The sequence below is a fragment of the Notechis scutatus genome, chromosome 2, assembly GCF_049901735.1.
Source record: "Notechis scutatus isolate UNSWTSFEM ecotype Mainland chromosome 2, rNotScu1.2, whole genome shotgun sequence".
Lineage (NCBI taxonomy): Eukaryota > Metazoa > Chordata > Lepidosauria > Squamata > Elapidae > Notechis > Notechis scutatus.
In genome coordinates, this window is record NC_142010.1 from 210,958,692 (window position 1) to 210,970,718 (window position 12,027).

Below are 12,027 nucleotides of genomic sequence, written 5' to 3' on the forward strand. Positions count from 1 at the left end.
ATTAGGAGAATGAGCGCACACAGGGAGATGTAGTGAGAGTGGTGAAGAATAACACACAACCAGCACACAGATATACTGTACAGTAAAATGTAGGTTTTTACTTCCAATAAACGTTTAAGCAAAGTCCAACACAGTCCAAGTCATACACAGTTATAGCAGTCAGTTTTCAGTCCAGGGATAATCCAATAACAAAGTCCAGTATCACAAACAGTTCAGTAACAGACTTACATCAAATCCAAGAATAACTATGATCAGCAACAGTCAATAGGGAAATGTAGGAATGGCAACACTCTTAGCAACAACAGAACAGAACAACCCAGGTTTCTGGCTCCATCTTATGGCTGTTTGAGGACCCACACCCAATTACAATTTTAGCATTCCCTTCAAGAGACAGTATTAAAATGTCGATCCTGGTTTATATATTTTCCAACCCAAATGTTAGGTGACTTACATTCCTAACATTGTCTCCTTTGGGTAGGACAATATACAAACTTACATTCTAAGTCCGTAATCCTCACAACAAGCCTTATGCTTTACAGAGCCTTGGGCTTTTGTAAAATGATCTGTGATGTTATTTTCTGACATACAGTATTCCAGCTTAACCATCTTACTTTGCACACATTGTCTTACATTTAAATATCTTAAATCTGTGTGTTTTGTTCCTGTCTTTACAGCAAGATTTGAAGCCATCTATATTGCTGATTGGTTGTCTTCATAAACAACAATAGAATCTGTTACATCAATTCCCATATCAATCAATAGTTGCTTATAACAAACTAAATCTGTACATAATAAAGATAAACATGAGAATTCAGCTTCCATAAACTTAAATGTTTCTGTCGAATAGACCTCCATCCAATCAACACTTTTCCAAACAATACTACAGTACCTGATGTAGATTTACATGTATTTATGTCTGTAGCGAAACTTGCATCAGCATATGCAGTTAAACTTAGTTTATCCTTAGGCTCCAAATATAATGCATAATGCATCATTTGTTTCAGATATCTTAACACACGCTTAGCAGCTTGCCAGTGCCTTTCAGTGGCTCAGCATTAAACCTCATTAATTGGTTAACACTGAATGCTATATCTGACCTTGACCAATTACTGAGATAAGATAAACTACCAATCAAGGACTGATAAATGTTCTTATCAAAAACAGGACTTTGTACATCACTGTGACTAAACTCCTGGCTCATTGGTGTCTTAGCTGGCTTACAAAGTTCCATTTTAAAACTTTTTAGTAATTGGTTAATTTTATCTGCCTGTGAGATTTTGTATCCTCCCCTAATTCTATCTATCTTTAAACCAAGATATTGTTTTATTTCTCCTAAATGTTTTATCTTAAATTTCTTCTCTAACAGTGATATTATTTTAGTAGCTTCTTGTTCAGTTTTTGTGATTAATGCTATGTCATCAGTAAACAATGGCAACAATGACACTACACCATTACTTTCCTTTTTAAACAAACATGGATCAACCATGCCAGCTACAAAATTTATCTTATTTAATTCCTTAACTATACATTGGTTCCACTCATATCCTGATTGCTTTAAGCCATAAAGACTCTTTTTCAACCTCCAGAAATCAGTTGTATTATCATTTTCGATACCTAAAGGTTTCTTTAAATAAATAGTGTGTTGCAACGGTGCATGCAGATATGCCGTCTCTACATTCAAATGATTTACAATGTATTTCTCCTTAGTTGCCCACACTAATGCTGCCTGTAATGTAATAGCCTTCAGACTAGGCGCAAACACCTCATCATAGTCATTTGCTGTCTGATTGAACCCTTGTGCTACTAACCTGGCTTTTGGGGTAACAGTCCCATCTACACTAGTCTTAAGTTTATAAATCCATTTACATCCTGTGGCATGTTTACCAGATGGTAACTTAACATTTTCGTACACCTCCAACGTTTTTAATGATTCCAGTTCCTTATCCATTGCTTCCTGCCAAGCAGCCTGATCCTTAGCAGGATACAGCTTCAGTTCATTATAGTTATTTGGAACTGTATTCACTTGGCATACAGCACTAGCCTGATATCTATCAGGTGGTCATGTTACACAGGTTGAACATCTTGGTAATACAAGTTTTACTGGTGGACTCACCTGTTGCACCTGCTCCTGTTCTTCTACCTCCTCCTGTGCCTGTTCTCCTACTTCCTCCTGTGCCTGTTCTTCCTCTTTAATGTCTATTCGTGGTTTACTTAATTCATCTTTAGGGACTATTTGGGTGTCAGTAATAACATCATTGCTGGATTCCTGTTCCAGTTTATCCCACCCAACGTGTTCAAGAAATTTTGCACTAGCGCTACAATAAACATGAGCTGTACCTGGATCCCAGAGTCTAAACGATCTATGGTCGGCCTTGTAATCTACAAAAAATAATTTCTTAGCTCTATGTTGCCCTTTCAGTCTTACTTGTGAGGGAATATGCACCCATGCTGGAGCTCCAAATGTGTGTAGATAACTTAAATTTGGTTTTCTGCCATGCCAACGAGTGAATGGCAATTCACCAGTTGTTCTGTTCACTACATTGTTCAACACATGGTTGCTACACATTATGGCCTCACCCCACACTGTTTCAGGGAAACCTGAATCAGATAACATGGTGTGAGCCATGGCTTGTAACGTTTGCCGTCTTTGTTTTACAAACGAGTTATGTTGTGGTCTGTAAGGTGCAGAACATTTATGCTCAACACCAGCCAATTTCAGCATTGTTTGGAATCTATTGTTAATAAATTCAGTCCCGTTATTCAGTAACTAAAGACATTACCCTATGTTTCATTTTTCTCTCAGCAAACCTCAGCCAATTAAAGAAATGTTGGAATGTTTCTGTTTTGTTTTTCATGAAATAGCAGAAACCGTACTGTGAGTAATGGTCCATTATACTCAAAACATAGCAGGCACCTCCCAAACTGGGTTTCTTAGGACCAATTATGCCAGCAAACACAACCTCTAAAAGGTTCTTTGGTCTTAAGCCCATTCAGTCTGTTTGCTGGAATAACCTTGCTTTTCTCTTGGCTACAGTTTAAGTACTTACTACAGAGTTTTAATTTTACTCCCTCTGACAATTTAACAGTTTGTTTGAACATTTTGAAATTGTGCCCCAGACGTCTATGCAGTAAATGTATGCATTCACCATGTGGCTTAACATTGTTATAAACCGAGTTAGCCATCTGCAACTGGTCATCATGTATCACATATAAATCATTCTCTAAAGTAGCAGTAACACTTTTAAACTCTTTCTCTATTATACAGTTATCTCCCCTAAAGGTTACTACATAACCAATATTAACTAAAGCCCTTACTGATAACAAATTAAATTTCAGTTTAGGTACATATAACATAGTTAAATGCTCATTTATACATGAACAATATGCAGTACCTTCACCAGACACTTTCATCTTCCATCCATTTGCCAATGATACATGTTGCTTACTCGTGGACATCTTTACAAACCTCTCTCTATTTCTAGTAATGCACAAATCATGGTTTACAGTTGAATTGCTAGACATAGCTAAACTAACATTCTTCTTAGCCTTCTGGTGATTACCAGTATTCTGTCGTTTTCCCTTCTTACATAATCTAGCTATATGTCCCATAGCCCCACAAGAAAAACATTTCCTAACAGTATAGGCAGTTGAACACAAATCCTCTTCTTGTGGTTGTTCCTTTCTCAGTTGGTCCCTATCCAGCTGTCTTCTTGCCTCTTCTAACAGTCTTCCAGTTATGTCAATGTCAGTTTATCTCTGGGCAGGACTTCCAGTGAAGATACGTAATCATCATAACTTTTATCCAATGAGGAAAAATGATGTAAACTTGATGCAGCTCTGAAAATATCAGTTCCTTTTCATGTAGCTCTTGAAAAGTTCTTTTCATGAAGTTCAAATGAGCTAACATATCTCCACCTTTCAGAAGACGTGCTCTAAACAGTTTACGTGTAAGATGTATGTGTGCACCTACACTGTCATGAACATAAATCCTCTTCAAATTCTCCCAACACCTAGCAGCAGACTCTTCTCCATGAATATGGACTAGCTGCTGGTCACTCAGTGTTAGTCCAATTATACAAAGACCTCATTTCTTGTTCCATTTAAAGTCAGCTAACTTCTTGGCATCGTCCTCATCATCTGGATCCCAAGCATTTACATCCGGTGGATTCTGAACTGCATTCCATAACCCTTCTCTACACAGAAGTAGACTGCACTTCCTAGACCAGGAAATATAGTTTGTTCCATCCAACCAGGTTATCAGTGATAGACTTGTTGACGGGTCTTGTGCCATCTTTACCACGACAGTAACCCACAATTAAACAGTAAACAGCTGTCTGTATACAGTACTGTGTATTCACACTAACTCTCAGTTATCTGAGTCTGGTATGGCCTGAGCCCATAAGCAGTGTTGAGGTAATTCCCCGTTAGGAGAATGAGCGCACACAGGGAGACATAGTGAGAGTAGTGAAGAATAACACACAACCAACACACAGATATACTGTATAGTAAAATGTAGGTTTTTACTTCCAATAAATGTTTAAGCAAAGTCCAAACACAGTCCAAGTCATACACGGTTATAGCAGTCAGTTTTCAGTCCAGGGATAATCCAATAACAAAGCCCAGTATCACAAACAGTTCAGTAACAGACTTAAATCAAATCCAAGAATAACTATGATCAGCAACAGTCAATAGGGAAATGCAGGAATGGCAACACTCTCAGCAACAACAGAACAGAACAACCCAGGTTTCTGGCTTCATCTTATGGCTGTTTGAGGAGCCACACCCAATTACAATTTTAGCATTCCCTTCAAGAGACAGTATTAAAATGTCGATCCTGGTTTATATATTTTCCAACCCAAATGTTAGGTGACTTACATTCCTAACAGTTAGGGTTGAATTGCTTTATTCAATGGCTGGACACTTGATGAATTGTAAGGCTCTCTCCTTCGTGTCAAATCTTCAGCAAATAAGAAAACAGTTTTTTTAGCCAGCATAACACACAACCCAAAATATCAGTCAGTAACCTCTCCCAAGCCCAATATACCAGCTGCACAGTGCAACAATTTCTTCACAATGCTGTTTTGTTTTGCTCTTTTTTTTCATTCTGATTATAAACTCACTGCCATTTTTTTAATGGCTCTGGCTGAGATGGAAAACTTCTAAGTTTAAATCTCCCGGCATATTTTTGCTTCTGGCATCAAAGTTACAACATGTCAACGGCAACAAAAAGCATTGAAAGATAGGCTTATATGTTTTTTCTTATTTATCCATAAATGCATTTCAACCTAATTTGGATTTAAAACTAGGAGTTTATTCTCCTACACTGGTGATAGATTAATTTAACATATAAATTATTATCTGTGTCTGGTATGATTATTTTTGTCAGTTATTAGTTATTATTTTTGTATTCATTTGAGTTCTATATTTTGTATTCATTTGAGTTCTATATCTCAGGCTGATCTTTATATTTTCTTACTCTATCCATAATTCTGTCAAGAGTACAAATGTGCATCCCATAATAAATCTTTAGTTTTACCTTTCAATATTTTTCCTGCAACACAATGGAGAAATAATGGTTTCTCTACTAAGCACCCCCCTCTAATGCTGTTATATAAATTCTAAGAAAATTATGGTAAGATTATTTGAAAACTCTATAAATCATTTCACATACAAAAATTATTGCCTGAGTTTTATTGCCAAGATGTACGGTATAAGAACGAGTGGATTTAACTACAGTGTGGATTCAAGGGTCACATTTGGAGGTAGCAGCCAGATCAATTTGGAGATTAGGATATTGCTTGCTATCATCACTCACTTCCACAGTAACTTAGTTTGCTGCCTGAGCTATTAATTTAGAAACACCAGCTTTCTACTTATGCCCCCCCACCCAAAAAATCACTTATTCTTGTTTGATTCAATTCAGTTGCAGCACGAGAAATCCTACTCAGCCTTCCTACTTCAGCTTTAGTTTCTGCAACATTCTAAATAGGGCCAGGTATAAAAGATGCACAATGCAAGACTGATACAATTTACAGCAAAGTCTCTTCATATGCTGGATGGGATCCTTGACTCATTTCTGAGTGGCAAATAGACCGTGCATTTCCCTGTTAACCTGGCATCTATTCTTTTCTCTCTTTTTTTGAAAATTTTATTTGGGTTTTCACAAAAACAAAATACAAATAAAACATCTTTTTTCAAAATAGCATGGTCCCTGGTTATCACTTCTTCATACAGACACAAAACTCAATTTCATGCTCATTTTTATATTCTATTCCATATCTTATTACCATTTTATATTTTCTACATAGTTTTTCCCCTCTTTTAATTTTCTCAACTTTGTTTTAATTATCTCAATTCAAATCATTATATTTATACTTTTGTCTGTCCTGTTACAATTTCACATTATCTTTTCTTATTAAGCAAATTTTTCCCTGTAGTTACCAATTAGAGTATGACACCTTTATATCCTTTAATTTTATCCATTCAAGCACTTATTTAAGCTACAATGTATAGCTTTAAGATTATAGCATTCAATATAATACATAACTTCCAATCGAATTCTGCTTGGTACATTCTTAAAATAGACACTATATTCTTAAAAAGAAAAAATTATATATATATATATATATGTAAATAAAACACATTCCATTCCAATTCAATTCTATCATTAATATGCATTAAAATCTTAATATCTTTAACATTTCTTTTCAATTGAATATCATACTTCCTTGGGAACACTTATAAACTTTCCATAGTTAATTCTTTTTCCCCATATTTCTCACTTATATTTTTATAAATCATTACTAATAATTAAAAATGTTCTCTTTTAATTCTCTCAATCATTTTAATTCATTTATTTATTAACAAACATCCCACTGCATTACAATAAATATTTTATCCATCATCATATTTTCTAAAGTTATTTCTATTTGTAATATAACAAAGCTATCTTATGTACCGTTGCAGAATCCCTTTTACAATTAATTTTTCACCCATTATCTCTAAACAAACTTATGGTTACAATCCTTATATCTTTCCCCTGTTTCTCCATTTCTTGTTTCTGTCTTTTACAACTTCTTTTCCTTGCCTTCTTCCCCCTCTTCTTCTCCCTCCCCTTTTACCCCCTCGTCTCTCTACTTCTAACTCTCTCATCTGTAATCCCCTCTTCTGTTGCTTTCTAATATTATACTTATCTTTCAAATTGTTCTTCTTTTTGGTTGTTTTTCTAATCTTAAACCTTTCCTCTCTTTCCCCCTTTTCTTTTTTCCCCACTTAAAATTATTTGATCATTAAAGATGGCTTCTTCTTTGTCCCAATCTTCTTGTTCTGCAAGCGTTTCTTGTTGCTTCTCATAGTTCCAGATCTCTATTTCTAAGAATTGAAACACGAAGCCAAAGGACTTCTCCCTTCTTGTGCGTCTTCTTTCCATTTTTAAGTTCCGTTTTCAGTTCTTCTAAGAGTGATACCATTTTAAAAACTTTTAAACAACCACCCAGTTAATTTTAGTCATCTAGATGCAAAAACCAAAAATCACCAAGTAATCCAAATAATCCAAGGCTGTTTCTACTTGCTTCTTTTTTTCACTTTCTCTTCCTGGGGTTCTATTATTTTGTTACCAAGTTTCCATTAAAATGTATCTTTGAGGAATCTTGTTAAAATTTCACCGTAAGTTCCTTTTAACTAGAGTTCCATTCCTTAATTCCAGGCAGTCTCCTCCATTTTTCCAGATCCTGCCCTTCTATTCTTTTTTTCTCCTTTCCAGCTTTTAAAAACTTTTAAATGTCCAGAAATCTTTATTATCCCTTTGACTTTTATTTTCAGCTTAGATGCCTATTAATGTCAAAGTGGATTTTTTTCAGTTTCTTGCTTAAGTCTCTTAGCTGTCAGTATAAGGAAGGAAGAAAAAAAACCTAATCCTTTCCCTTCTCTCTTTCCTTCGCAGCTTCAAAATCTTCTTTGGGAACAATGTTGTTAAGTTTAAATTCCAGGGTACCTTATTTGTTGCTTTTGCTGTTTGACCCAGTCAACCAAAACTTTCTCTTCTTATCTTCCTCCTGCACATTCTTTTCGGTCGAGTTCTTCTTTGTGGTGTCCATTTCTGACCACCACTACAACTGCATTCAGGAAAGGGAGTAATGGCCAGCTGGGGAAGAGAGATGCGGCTCTCCTCGACCCTGCAGGCAGTCTCCCCCCTCTTCACCACCTCTATGGGCTGGCTTATCCCTGAAACCAGCCGGCTCGGGGTGCTTCAGCGGCAAGCACAGATTGAAGCCTCGGAGAGACGAGGCTTCGGTCTGTCACCAAAGAAGCTCAAACCGGAAGTCTCAACCTGGCATCTATTCTTGAGTTGGAGTAACCCTCAGAGAAACATAGATGCCCTGATCACCCATACTATTAAGCTTCATCAAATTTCATCTTTGTGTATATATCGCACAACAAACTAAGGAACAGGTGGTTCAATCTATAGCACCTGTGAATATGTTATGACTAATGTGTTCCAAACATGTTTTTTTCTTTAATGGCTTGATATTCTCATTTTCCATTGCCTGATTGGACTGCAAAACTGTTTTGAACCAGGATAATTTTCTTATTTGTGAGACCACTGATAGGTAAAATTGATCAGTTGATAAGTGACACTAAGAGTATCATGATTCCTGAGTAACAAATTCTGACTTCAATCTAAGCAGAGGTTTTTCAAAAAATTCTTCTTCTTCTAAGTTTTATGCTTACCTTCTTCTAACAAGAATGGACTAACCTCACTGAAGGGCACCGCAGACATCCTGGTCACATATTTTCCTGATTATCAAGGCCTTCTTTCAAAAATAATTGCCACAGAGAGAACATAAAAAATCCCACCATTTCTTCTCACCATTTGTAATGTGCAATAGTTGCCTTGTCACAGTGTACTAAATGCAGAAATACCTTTATAATTTCTTAATCTAACAGAATAAAAATTCCAGTTTTAAATAATCTTAGGACAAATAAATAACATTATTATTCCAAGGACACCCAGCAGAAAAAAAAATTACCATTAGTAGTAATAGAAGGCTTAGGGCAACTCACTAGAAAAAAAGACATTTGTTATCTATGTTAAACAAAAACAGAATAAATTAGGTCCAGTGCTCCCTTGTGACTAAACTATATGATGATTGCCCACTGGCTTCTTGGGAAGCCAGAAACAGGCCCATTTCCAGCCTTCCGAACTTCCAGGAGACCTGTTTTTTGCCCTCCCCGAACTTCCATGCATGCCCTGCACTTACCTGCATCCAAAATGGGCCACGTGGGGATTCCTGGGAGGGGTGGGGTGGGTGGTACCAGCCAGGAGTAGGATTTGGAGGTTTTCCAAACTACACAGAATCTTAGCAGGGGTTGTCCCGAATCCCTGCGAACCCGCAGTAGCCCACCCCTGGTTCTAAGAGAACTGTCATACATAGCATATGAAATAGGATCTGTGCAATTAAATATACATACATACATACATACATACAATTGTTTGGAAAGATTATTTATTTTGTTAATGGTACTTACATCAATGTATATGGGTTGTGTAACTATTCCAAATTGCTTAATTGGAAAACCTATTTTAGCAGATTTAGCAGGAAATAATGAGTTCTGGCAATCAAACAAAGGCTATAATATCTTTGCGACATTTGAAATGCCAGCAATGTCTGGTTCAAGCACTGTTGTTTTAATGACTAGATACAGATTTGCAGTATACAGTACCCTGCAAATTGGCATTTAAATTTACATGGTATTTCTGCATCTTCAGATTTCCAGTATATATTTTTCATATGTGTTACTTTCTGATAAAATGAAAGCTCTCGGTAGCATATGAATAATTTAAAAAAAAAAAAAAAGGTTTCTCCTTTCTAATTCATAGTTCTAAACACTACTTTAAGTAAAATTAGGCACACTGCAGCTCAACTGACTTAATCTGATGAATGTTTATTAATGACGAAGACCAAAACTGGGAGATTGGAATGCAGGTGAATGAAAAATTGTCCAAAATCTGATCAAATGCTAGTAAGAACTCTGTATTAATTCCATGGTGGTAAAATAGATGGAAAGGCAATTTTTCTCCCTTGTTGAGCTCTTTCAGCAGAGCTTTTCCGAGTGACGTGGATGGCAGCAGAATCCTTAATAGGACTTTGTGATCTGGTTACATGATTGCAAAACACTTCGAGGACAAAATTGATTCTATTCATAATGATTTAAATCCAACAGTGCGGATAATTTAATCTGTAGTTGTGTCCACTGCATGCCTAGATGGATTTTTAAATATAATGTTCAGGTTATCCTGAAAAAAATCTTGACAGAATACAGCAAGCTATCTATTTCTACTCACCCACCCACCCGCTTTAATTATATGTGGTAGAATGTTTCTAGAAGGAAAATGATGCTCAGCTGGAGAATATAAAAGCCTTCTTAAGAAGCAGATGGACTCTCAACTTCATCAAAGGAAATAGTATGAGATTGCTGTTGAAGAAAAATATAGTGTCAAACTCAAGGCCCAGGGGCCAGATCCAGCCTATGAGGTGCTTAGAACTGGCCTGCAGGACCACCCTGAAAATACCAAAGGACTGGCCTGTGGTGGTTTTGCCAGTGAAAATGGAGCTCGGGCCTCCTGAGCTCCATTTTCACTGGCAGGGCGTTGCAGAAGGCCATCTCAGCCAAAATCAGAGCTCGTGAGGGCCACAGGCAGCCCTCTGGAGCTCCATTTTTGCTGGCAGAGGGTTGCAGGAGGCCATCACAGCCAAAAATGGAGCTCAGGAGCCCATTTTCACTGGCAGAGTACTCGGCCCACCACTGACACTCCCAACACGAGTGCTGTCGAGTTGGCCACACAAACCCCCGGCCCAACACAACCCTGATGCGGCCCTCAATGAAATTGAGTTTGACATCCCTGATAAGATGGTCAACACCCCATTCTTGTGCCTAAGAAGATTCAATTAGACAGTCTTAGATGAAATCTAAATCAACTTTTCAGTTGAGATTTAGAACTGGTTCTGGTACTAGATACTGCTTTGGTTGCCTTGTGGGAATATCATTGCCAGGAGAAGAACTGGAAAATATGACTCTCTCTTGGACAAATCTGTGGTGTTTAGCGATATAGCTTGGTGTCTTTCCAGAAAGACTGCCAGAGTTAGGTGTGTGAGAGATAATATTGAAGGGCCATTCCTAGAAAATGATCTGTGGGGATTTCTGATTCATCCATAGGATTTACAGTGCAGTGGGGTTTTTTCAATTCTATCATCATGTTCAAAATGTACATAGAACTACTGAAAGAGATCACAAAATGTACAATACCATCAATATGCTAATGACACACAGCTTTGTTTCTTCTATTCCTCTGTTCCAGGAGAGGCATGCCTACTTTGCATCCAGTTGTTGTAAAAGAGTTGATGATGGTCAATAGACAAAAGTTCACTCCAATACAACAGAAGTTCTCTTAATGGCTGGTATATCTCAAAAAGTGGCATTCAAGACTTCCAGGTTGAGTCCTCCTCGCTGATGAACCATAGATTGTGACTGTCCGCGGCTATGGTCCGCTCTTTCATTGGAGAGCGCTCTTTCACGCTCTTTCATTGGAGAGCCCCAATCATTGCGATTAGGGGCTGAAGCTGCCTTGGAGGGGCAGTGGAGTAAGGGGAAGCCACCAGCCAGGTTGCGGGGAGCTGCATCTCCCCTACTGGGCTTGGTCTTTTTCCCCCCGAAGACAACTGAAGCGGTGGTCCAAAATGGCCACCCCGAAGAGGAGGACTCAGCTGGTCTAAGATTTGTGCAGGAGTGAAGAAAGAGGTGGATAACATCTGAGCTGGGACAATTGGGCGAAACAATCAAATAAAAAGTACCCCGGGACTAAGGTAACATTGAACTTTTAAGAAAAGAAAAGTGAGCGGCGAAAATACAAAGGGACAGGAAAAAAACAAGAAAATAATTTTGACAGCTAAGTGAGGCTTCAAACCAGGAAAGGAAGAAGCCGGAACTAAAGACTTAATTAAATTGGATTAAAATACTTTGGCAATG